The 11,542-nt window shown below is 43.6% G+C and overlaps 1 protein-coding gene across 4 annotated transcripts in view; it reads right to left on the reverse strand.

Moving 5' to 3' along the window:
- The window catches only part of Cap1 (CAP, adenylate cyclase-associated protein 1 (yeast)), a 27,029-nt gene extending 15,940 nt beyond the window's left edge, over positions 1-11,089 (reverse strand). For 2 of the 4 annotated variants that reach the window (NM_001358036.1, NM_007598.5), the window contains exon 1: positions 10,846-11,089. The gene's annotated coding sequence lies outside the window, so the exon portion shown is untranslated. Of the gene's footprint in view, positions 1-10,826 lie in introns of all 4 variants that reach the window. The other 2 variants (NM_001301067.2, NM_001358035.1) reach the window with 1 other exon arrangement.
- Positions 11,090-11,542: the final 453 nt, after the last annotated feature.

Consider the following 11,542-nt stretch of genomic DNA (forward strand, 5'->3'; position numbering starts at 1 on the left):
TATAGAGCAGTAACCAGGGCTCTGGTGTTGTTCTTGTTTTGTTTTGTTTTGTGGGAATAGAGTGAGATTTGATAGGTTATGGGAAAGAATATCCAAAAGCAAAAACAAGCCAAATGACACGCCTCTCTCCTCCCCAGTGCTCAGATTACAAGTGTGAGGCACCACTTTCAGCAAGACACACCTCTTCTTGCCCTACACACTCTCAGGGTGATCATGTCCACTTCTTCCTAACCCTCAACTGCCATTACTATAGAAACACATCCAACCTGCTTACAAGCACTTATCCGTTAAGACCTCAGAGCAGCATATTCAAGTCAAGCCATTCTTGTGGGATTCAGAATCTTAGATCCAGCTCCCATCTAGACATCTAAACCTGGCTGTCCCCAAGGCACCTCAAACAAATACCATGCCTCCTCTTCCCCAGCACTGCTCGCAGTCACATAAGTGCCCAAGCTAATAACCTGGAAACTGTCAGCCATAGACCCTGTCTGTGCAAACAAGAGTGGTTCTTCTGTTGTTCTGTTTTGTACCGACAGGGTCTCACACAGGACAGGATGGTCTCAAAACTCCTGGTTCTCCTGTATACACCTCCCAAATGCTGCATGAAAAACTGTCTTAAATAAACACATCTACAGGCTATATTTTGCATTCCTCAAGAATAGATGTCCCTTGCTTTCATCCTGACTTTAACAAACAAAAATCACTTAAATTTTGCCTTGGTTAGTGCTATAACTTCCTAGCTTGTCTCCCCTAAATTCAGCAACATACCCTTTCTTCAGCCATGTCAAATGCAAATATAATTAGGATGTATATGTTGTTAAACCTTGTGTAAGTGGGTGTGGAGATGGGAGGGGTGCTGAGAACAACTTTCCGGGTGTTGATTCTCTCCTTCTACCTTGTTTGGGGCAGGGTCTCTCAGTGTTTCTTGAGTTTGCACTGTGTATGTGCTCTTTGGTTGATTCTCTTGTCTCTGCCTCCCATCTTGCTGGAAGAATGCTTGGAGTACAGAAACTTGCTCCAGCATCCATCTGGGTTCTTTTTCCAACATGAGTTCCATAATCAAACTCAAGTCAATAGATTTTGTACATCATGAGCTTTCCCTTACTGCATTATATCTTATTTAATACCATTCAGTATTCCCCATAGCATTCAGGGTAAAGTCCAAATAAGCCTTTCCATCATCTGGCCCTGTGTTATCACCTATCCTCACCTGGTCCGACTTCTCATTCCATCTACCTTAACCACACTTCAGCAACCAACTTACTTGGACTTCCATAAAAAGCCATGTCTTCTTTCACTTATTAAGCTACCCACCCTGCATGGTGGCACTTTGCCCCATCTCAGGAATTCTTATTGTCCTTTATGTACTTATTGTCCTTATGTACTTCCATGATACTGTGCCACTTATCTCTACCACCACAGAGGGTTAAAACCACTTAATAACCAACAAGCAGGAGTGGGTGAGATAGCTCATCATATAAGGGTATGAGTTAGCTTATCATATAAGGGTATAAGATGCTTATCATATAAGGATACCTGCCACCGAGCCTAAGGCCCCAAGTTAGATCCCGGAAACCCTCATAATGGGGAAAAAACTCCTGAAAGTTGTTCTTTCACCTCCATGCTTCTGCACAGATGTACAGGGACACAGATGAACACATGGATGAACACACACAATAGATAGATAGATGATTGATAGATAGATAGATAGATAGATAGATAGATAGATAGATAGATAGATAGATAAATTGGTAGATAGGTGGGTGGATGGAAGGAAAGGAAAGAACCAACAGGCAATTTGCCGCCTTAGGGCAGGAATCATGGCTTGTCTTTGTAAATCCAGCATTAGGAAATTAACAGGAGCTAAAACTATGGTGGTTTTAGTGGATCTTTGGACAATGAATGAACAAATGTGTGTAGGACCTACCCACTGACATCTAAAACGGACCTGGCCTCTTTCCCTTCTGTCAACTCTGCGGGGATGTGTTTCTTCCCCCTCCTTAAAATTCTTTGCTTGTCTTTGTAAAAATATTACAAATAATGTTCACCTGAAAATAAATGCTGCTTTCTCAGGCACAAATCACATAGATATCTTTATAGATATCTTGAAACTAAGTAACACAGGGAAATAGTTTTGCTTATTAGGAAATGTCATTTTAGGACTGGCAAGATGGCACAGAGGTTAAAGTACATGCCACCAAGCCTGACAACCGAAGTTCAATACCCAGGGCCCACAAGACAAGAAGAGAACCAATTTCAGCAAGCCATCCTCATCATTAAAAAAAAAAAAAAAATTTAGGTGGTGCACATCTTTGATCTCAGCATTTGGGAGGCAGAGGCAGGTAGATCTCTGAGTTTGAGGCCAGCCTGGTCTACAGAATAAGTTCCCAAACAGCCAGGGCTACACAAAGAAACTCTCTCAAAAATAAAATTAAAAAAAAATGTGAGTGTGTGTGTTTTGTGTGTGTGTGTAGGGGAATAAACTGAGCCATTTCTCCAAGCCCACTTATAAGACCCCCCACACACACATATACATATGGGGGGGGGGGGGAAGGTAGGGTGGGATCTATATGAGTTTGAAGCAGTTTGGTCTATATAATAGTGAGATCCAGGCCAGCAAAGGCTACAGAGTAAGATCTTTTCTCAAAAATAATAAAATTAAAAATAAATCCTTTTAAAAACTGACAGAAATAGACTATGCTTTAAAAAAAAAGTTTAGAATGATGCAGTATGGAGATAAGGCTGGCTAAATAAGCTGGGTCAGATATCCTAGAAAAGCCAGCTAATGTCTGGCTTGTTATAAACGATGGAAATGAAAAAAAGGACTACAGAAGAAAGAAAGCAAAGCATTTACAAATACTATCTGGTAAACAGAATAAGGTTTGAACGAAAGGGAAAATATCAAGGTCTGTAAGGTTGCTCACCTACCTAGCTGCTCCAAAATGCTCAGGAAAAGATGAAGGCTACTACAAAAGACTAGGGACTTAATAAGTAGCATTGGCTGGCACAGAATTCACTGTGTAGACAGACCTGCTGGCCTCAAACTTACAGAGACCTGCTTGCTTCTGCTTGGAGTGCTGAGATTAAAGACATGCTACCATGCCCCAATTCATCAAAATATTTCAAACAAAAAAACAAAAAACCTACAATAACTGGTAACTGAAAACCATCAATTAGCCTACAATCAGTCCTCTTTTAGGCAACTAAGGAACTGGCACCTGAATTAACTGCTGAGATTTTTTTTTTTAAAGGATGAAATAGTTTCCCTGCCCAAAAGGGGAGAGGCAAAGCTACCTCCCATAGAATCAGCTTCTCCGGATTAAAAGTAACTGTAGAAATCACCTTATCAAAACTCCATTTGATGCCAGAACAGTCCCTTCAACATTCTTAGCAATTAGCTGGGCAGCCTGTGATCAAGCACCTTCAGGCATAGAGAAAGAACCCTAGACTCTGAGACAGCCCATTTCTATGCAGACAGCTTGAAGTACTCCTTATATGGAGGCAAATTTGCCTCCCTGAAACTTCCACCCACTGCTCTCAGCTCTGCCCCTGGAGGGCACACATGAGTGTGAACCAGACAGAGAACAAGGGTAACTGGTCCTGGACTGAAAGCACTACAGCATTCAGAAGGGAGAGAAGGGCAATTCTAGAGTCACAAGAATGGGGGCCTTACAAGAATGATGGCATTAAGGCAGTAGCAGGTTCTAGTTACAGCAAAAAGATGGTGTCTGCTCTAGATTTACGGAGTCTGAAGAAAAGATGAAGATTCTAAATAAAAATGTCCAGTAAGTATTTAGAAAGAGAGCCTGGGAAAGGATCAAGACTGGAGATGATGTTTACAAGTCACTGGCAAGAAAAGCTTCATGACATCACCATGCAGGGTGGAAGGAAACTATGAGCCTGACTCTCCAGCAACTTCTTTTGCAGTCCAAAACCAAGAAAAACTAGAAATGGTTCCAGACCCTTGCAAAACTGCTTTGTTTTCATCCTTCTATATTTTGTGGTACTAGGGATAGAACCCACAGCCTGGCCTTGTACACACTACATAGACACTGTGCCACTGAGCTACGTCAGCAACTAACAACCTCTCAATCTCCTCATTCCAACAACTTCTTACTATTCATTAACTCATGCAGAAGGCCAGGGACTAGGTTACTACAGCAGCTCTGGTCACAACTCAAGAGGCCATAAGCCAGTAGTGAGAAATGGTTTCTACTTTATCCCATGGGAGTTCTAAGTCATCAATTCATATAAAACAGAAATGAAAACAACTGTCCAAATCAGTCTATATTCTTAATAAACCAACTGACCTTAAAATTCTTCTCTTGGGGCTGGAGAGATGGCTCAGGAGTTAAGAACACTGACTGCTCTTCCGAAGGTCCTGAGTTCAAATCCCAGCAACCACATGGTGGCTCACAACCATCCGTCGTAACAAGATCTGACACCCTCTTCTGGAGTGTCTAAAGACAGCTACAGTGTACTTACATATAATAAATAAATAAATCTTTAAAAAAAAATTCTTCTCTTATCTGGGCAGTGGTGGGACACGTCTTTAATCCCAGCACTTGGAAGGCAGAGGCAGGTAGGTCTCTGAGTTCAAGACCAACCTGGCCTACAGAGTGAGATCCAGGACAGCCAGAGCTACACAAAGAAATCCTGTCCCAAAATTGACAAAACAAAACCTAACAAAAAGAGAGAGAGAGAGAATATGAGAAAGAAAGAAAGAAAGAAAGAAAGAAAGAAAGAAAGAAAGAAAGAAAGAAAGAAAAAAAAATGCTTTCTTAGGCTTGTCTTTGTAACCCTGTTGAGATTTTATCCTAAGAAAGTATACTATCATAATGTCCTGAAAGTGATGATAACATGAAGATATTCACTGTAGTGTTACATATCCATGCACACATCTATAGTGAAAGTACCTTGGGCTCCTAATTATGGGAAACAGCTAAATGGACTGGGGGGCGGGGGCGGGGGGTAAAGATAAGATTTACAATTTTGCACATTACAAAGTTGTCAGCAAATTCCCCTTTTTTTCTAAACTTTGACATAGAAGTACAGTGAATGAAAGAATGAAAGAAAAGGGAGGGCTGGTGAGATGGCTCAGTGGGTAAGAGCACCCGACTGCTCTTCCGAAGGTCCGGAGTTCAAATCCCAGCAACCACATGGTGGCTCACAACCATCCGTAACGAGATCTGACGCCCTCTTCTGTAGTGTCTGAAGACAGCTACAGTGTACTTACATATAATAAATAAATAAATCTTTAAAAAAAAAAAAAAGAAAGAAAAGGGAAACACCTTTAATCCAGCCCCCAGGAAGCAGAGGCCTACATATCGAGGCCCTATTTCAAAAAGGGACTAGGGGATGAGCGAGAGAACACCACTCCTGGGTTGCCTGTTTCAAGCTACCACAAAGCTATATATATTAGTTAATTCTATCCCAAATAATATAGATCCTTAGCCTCTAAAGACGCTAATAGGAAATACCTACATGTAGATTTGTTCTGGTTGGTTTTATGTCAACTTGACACAATTTAGAACTATCAAAGAAAGGAGCCCCTCAATGGAGAAAAATGCCACCATAGGATCCAGCTGTATGACATCATCTTAATTAGTGATCAATGGGGGACGCCCAGGCCATGTGGGTGGAGCCATTCCTGGGCAGGTGGTCCTGGGTTCTATAAAAAGGCAGGCTGAAGAAGGCTTCCCACTCGGGTAAGCAGCACTCCTCCTTAGCTTCTGTATAAGCTCCTGCCCTCTTCCTGTCCTGACTTCCTTCAAAGATGATCAGTGCTCTGGAAGTGTAAGCCAAATAAAACTCTTTCCTCCCCAACTTGCTTTTTGGTCACAGTGTTTGTATCAACAACAGAAATTCTAAGACAGCTGGCTTAACCCAGAAACCAAAGAATCAACTCTGTAAAGATGTCATCTACATCTAACCCAAATCAGGAGCCACTGTTCTTCCCTAAGATTTTGGTTTCACTGATGAAACCAATGACATTTCGTGCCCAAGTCACTGCCACCTGAGGATTAGACTAAAAGAGAAAAGAAAGGCCTATCTTCTAGGGAGGGAGGGAATCCAAGTCAACGTCAGGGCTCGGCTCCTATTCCCCTCTGCTACGGTCCTCTAGCTGAGACTCAGGAGAGGGAGGTGAAACGAGTAATATCTCCCAGGCTGAAGTCAGACTTGGGAACTAGCTGTTTCAATGGTTCAGGGCTAACAGATAACTCTGTGTGGCTATGAATCCTCTCTCCCTGTAGACTGAAGAGTATTATGAACATTCAGCAGGCCCTTGTTATTTCCCTGTGTCTGTATAGAACAACTGCACTGCTGATTTCTGCCTGGATGGGTGCTTTAATAGAACAGCCTTTCCAACTCACAAACATAAAGATATTTTCAAAGATGATATCCATCCTTAGACATGATTCAGCTGCAACTATAGATATGAAAAGATCTGTGATTCTAAGTCTATAATTAATTTAAATATAGGAGTTGTAATGGCCTCTGGAGGAAGGAAAGTGCTAAAAACATTCTCCTCCACCCCACCTCCCAAAAAAAAAACCTCAAACAAAAATAGCAAGGCTACTTATTCCTTCCATTAAACATTTCAACTATTTCCTAGCCAAATGGAAAAGTTTGGCACATGTCTGGTAATAGAAGGCAAACAAAGCTGCACTGTAGCGGAGGATATTTTTAGAGCTTTGACTTTTTTTTAATTGGGTTTACATAACGGTATATTGAGAAGAAAGTTTTATGGTGAATGCCAAAGTTATATTAATTTAAGAAAGAAACTACAAGACTATCAACTCTATAATCCCCAGCCACTAAACCCAAGCAAGCTAACTGCTAGCAATATGAACATGATCAAAAAGGAGTCTACATTTCCATATCAGGGACAGACAAATCTGCTAACCTGCCAGGTAACTAACACAAACTCTGCTGCCAGTTCCTGCCAATCATTGGCCTTTCTCTAGTAAAAGATTGCAAGTCAGGCACTGGAGAGATGGCTCAGTGGTCATGAGCAGCTGCTGCTCTCAGAAGAGACCCTGAGGTCCTCAGCCCCATACCAGGCAGTTAAAACCATCTGTAACTCCAGCTCCTTCTTCTGGCCTCCATGGTAACCAGCATGAACATGGTGGACATGCATGCACTTGGGATGTGCATATACATCAAATTAAAAAATAGATGTTAAAAAAAGAACAATAACTGAAACAGGAGTCTTAGGAGGGTGGTAAGGACTTCCTCAAAAGCACAACTTCCCAGTACCTCAATGAAAACAAATGACTTATTCATTAGTGTACAATGCTTAGAATGTACCATACACTATGCTAAGTGCAGCTCCAGAGCCTCCTCAGAGATGTTAGCTGAGGAAATAAGACCCAGTAGAACATAGCTATGTTTTCTATTACACTCATTTATTGTGTGGATGCCTACATGCTACAGGGCGTGGGTAGAGGTCAGAGGACAACTTGCAGGAGTCAGGCATGGGTAGAGGTCAGAGGACAACTTGTAGGAGTCAGTTCTCTCCTTCCACCATGTGAGTCCCAGGGATAGAACTCAAGGGCTGTGCTTAGCAGCAGGAGCCTTTATAGTATAAGCCATCTCCCCAGGCCACCTACAAAGTTTTCTTAAGCAGTTCTCCACCAGGAGAAATTCTTTCCTCCAGGAAACATTTAGCAATGTCTCAAGACATTTTTGGCTATCACGACTGAGGAAGTGCTACCAGCATCCAATGGATAGAGGACAGGGATGCTGCCAAGCATCTTACAGGACAGCCCAGAATGCCAACTGTGCCAAAGCTGAAAAAAAAAAAAAACTGGTCTAATATAAGAAGCATAAAGGGAGAACAAATGACTCACATAAAATGCTAATCTAAATTAGAAAGTCGAGTCTGAAAATTAATTTAGGCAAGTGTCTGAGTGGGGCTGTGCCACAGCTCGCTAGGAGACAAGGAAGCACAAGCCCTGGGTTCAACAGCGAACACTTCCAAAATGAAACAATACAACACAGCACAACACAACATGTAAAAGTCTAATTGTAGAGGACTGGTAAGCTGGAAAAAAAATTTAGACTTGGTTCTTTGGGATTATGAAGTCTGTGAGAATAATAGGCAAAAGGGTGAAAAATGATTTGTTTTCAAGACCTTTAAATGATTCACTATGGTACAGAGAAGCTGGAGTGCTAGGTACAGAAGACAAGTTAATACTAGATAAACTGATGATGATATTTAAAGAAATAATCACAACCATTGGTAAGATATAGTGTATAGTCCTCAGGTTTCAAATCTCAGCATTAAATTTCAAGCCAAAAGGTTTTACTTCCAATAACACTTTGTATTTGCTTGTTTAAGCAAAATGAACCTTGTACTTATAGTTTCTCAGAAAACCAAAATGAAGAAGTCATTCTTTTAAACCAGTCAGCCTATGATTAAAAACAACAACAACAACAAAAATTCATGCGCTACCATGAACATGGTTGAAAAAAGTTCTCCTCAGAAGGGAAACACTGCCTCCTCAAGGCCTGCTGCACTCAGAAAAGTCACCAGTACCTACCACTTGGTCTGCAGAGTTAAGTTAGACTTTAAAGTACTTTCATTGCTACCAATTTTATTAACCTTCTCTGCATCATTAATTATGCTCCGCTGACCTACAGAATATTTCTGCAAAGTAGGAAGTGTCCAGAAAGTTATGCGTGCTGAGCACTACAGCAACAACAGACAGTTACAAAATAAAATCCAAACACATTCAGACTAAGACATTCAAAGCCCCAAACAACCAGCCAGACACCCCACCCCGCTCCCAGCTCCTACCGAACTCCAGGCCTGAGTATTTCTCATAGCAGTACAGACCAAACCCTCTTCTGCCACACCTTTGCAATTTGCCCTGGCTAGACCTGGGGGCACTAATGCCCAGAAGGCTACAGATTTTTTTCTTTGTCACTTCACAATTTTATATCTCTTTCCAATGAACCTTTTATATTCCTTATCTGAATGGTACTGACAGTATCTTAGACCAGAACAGCAGCAATTTCCAGACTACAACTACTTCTTCACTCCCATAAATAACAAGCCTCCAGTTCCTTGGATTCCAGCCTTGATATCTGCCCTAGGCTTCAGCTCGTGATTCTCCTGCCTCAAACTCCAGGTGCTGACATGGCAGACACACACTATCACATATGGCCAAGACTGCTCAAATGCAACCCCTCTTGGTCATTTCCACTTCCCCTCTCCAGCTCAAGCCATGACACAGCAACAGCTTTTTAAGTACTGGTCTACTCCAGTGTCTGGTCCCTTCCCACTCTGCCAAGTGGGAAAACCCTTCAAAGTATCCCCATAGCTTCCAGGCTAAAATCCAAATTCTTTAGCATGCTTCCAAGGGCCTCCCTATTTGACTCCACAACCTCTCATTTTCTCCACTTCTCCAAGTAATACTGGAACCACAACACGGCTGACTAGTCACTTGGGTCTTTCTCATGCCTAGGTCTCTGCGCCTTTCCATCTAGTTCTGCCTAGAAATCCGTTTCCTAGGCTCATTATATGCCTAAGGAAATCTTGAAACACTAAGTCCCTCATTGTTGCCTAGAACTGTGGTTCAGATATTTCTCCTGTTCTCAGTAGCTCTGTGTTCACACAGTGCACACACTCAACCACCCTTGATTTGCCGGTTCCTCCCATACTGTACATATCACCAGAGAACAAGTGTATTCCTAGCCAGAAGGGCTAAGTGCCTAAGCTAAAATGTTTTCACACATACTGAGGTCCAATAAATGCTTGGCAGATGATGAACGTGCTGTTCTAACCCTGGATTTTCACTTCAAGGGAAAGCAGTACAAAGAGCTACAGCTGACAGTTCTGATACTAACTAACCTCTATCTAATATATTCTCTCTCTCTCTCTCTCTCTCTCTCTCTCTCTCTCTCACACACACACACACACACACACACACACACACCCTCTTGATCTTTCAAAACGCTTCTGACTCCCTTGCTGCGTCCTTCCACAGCACCCTCACCACATTTGTAACTATTTCTTAACTGTCTTTCACTGCTAACTCGATGGGGGCAATGACTAGACTTTTCAAAGCTGTATTCGATGACATTTTCCATGTTGCCAACACAGAATAAACACAGCGATCCTACGACCACAGGCACTTGGCAACTGTGCCAGACCCAACCTGAATCATCTGACTTCAGATCCAGAAGTGGACAGCACCTCCCATAAAGTTAGCTTGGATTGCGAGTGAACAGTGGCAGTCTAAGAGTAAGGGGAGCTCACTGAACGTAAACGCAGGGCTTACTAGCCTACCTTAAATTTAACAGGCATTCCAAATTTTTAACTTTTTTTTTTTTTTTAGTTCTACTACCAGATAGCCTTTAACCTGCAGCTGCCCAGATCGAAAGTTAGAGAGGTTCCAAGGAAAGGAAGGATCTAGGACTGGAAACCTCTCTCTAAAACCAGATTCTTTTCTTCTCCGAGATCAAGTTACCCATCCGAGTAATGGGAACAAGACCCGGTCAGGAGGAAATTCTAAGGTCTCCCAGGGTCCATTCAGTTGGTTAGGATGCCTTTAGGAATCAGGCCTCCGCGGAGGCTGATAGGCAGAGCTGCGAAATCAAGGAGAAAGTGGCTTCCCCAAGACCTCCTGGTTCAATCTGGTACCCCAGCCCCACCTCAAGAGACCGCACCCAGGAGCCCGGGATGGCCGAAGGGCCCAAACCCCGGCCTTTCAGCAAGACTCCTCAAACGCGCGTAGGCTAGCACAGCCTTTACTAACGGCCAGGACCCGGTGGGCCCCAAAGACCATCCCAATCCTTATCCAACCACCAACCCTCACCTTAAGAGTTCCGCCTCACCTCCGGACTGCGATCAGCCGCTCTCCACTTCCGGCAAGAACCGCCCAGCGGTCTTCGCGCGACCCACTTCCGGGCCCTCACTGGGCGCGGCACCCCCACCGGAAATGAACCACTGGCTGTAACGCTAGCCCGGGGGAGAGGAAGAAGTTTGGCCGCTCCGCTCGTGACTCCGCCCTCATTCCCCGCCACCGGAGAGAGAATCTGGCTTAGGAGCGTTTGGAAAAGGGCTCCGCCTCCAAGGGAGGTGGGGGAGGAAAACTCGGGGAAGGGGCGTGTCCACGGTTGGTCACGCCCCGAGGCCCAGACCAATAAGGAGCTGGAGTTCCTAACCAAGCCCCACCTCCTCAAAGGAAGACAGCTGAGTGGCTGCTTGTTTTGTCAATTTGTGCTCGGAGACTGAGGTCGTTACGTTTTTAGCCTCAGTCCGGAAGAGGTTCAGGGAACAACAGTGGGGCTAGAAGGCTCTGAGACCCAGTGTCTGGTGGTTGGGGGGACCGGGACCAAATTTCGCCCCTGGCTGGGCGTGCAAGCCTTGGTTTCCCTGTCTGTAGTACAGAAAAGCAATGGACTCGGTCGCGGAGGCTAATAGAGTAGGCTTTGAGCGTCTGGGCATGCTCGCCCTCGCTCGATTCCGAGGCTAGGGCTGGGAAGGTGGAGAAAATCTTCCACTCGCGCCCCACTTCCTGTTTGCTCTGTG

This window comes from Mus musculus, chromosome 4 (assembly GCF_000001635.26).
Source record: "Mus musculus strain C57BL/6J chromosome 4, GRCm38.p6 C57BL/6J".
NCBI lineage: Eukaryota > Metazoa > Chordata > Mammalia > Rodentia > Muridae > Mus > Mus musculus.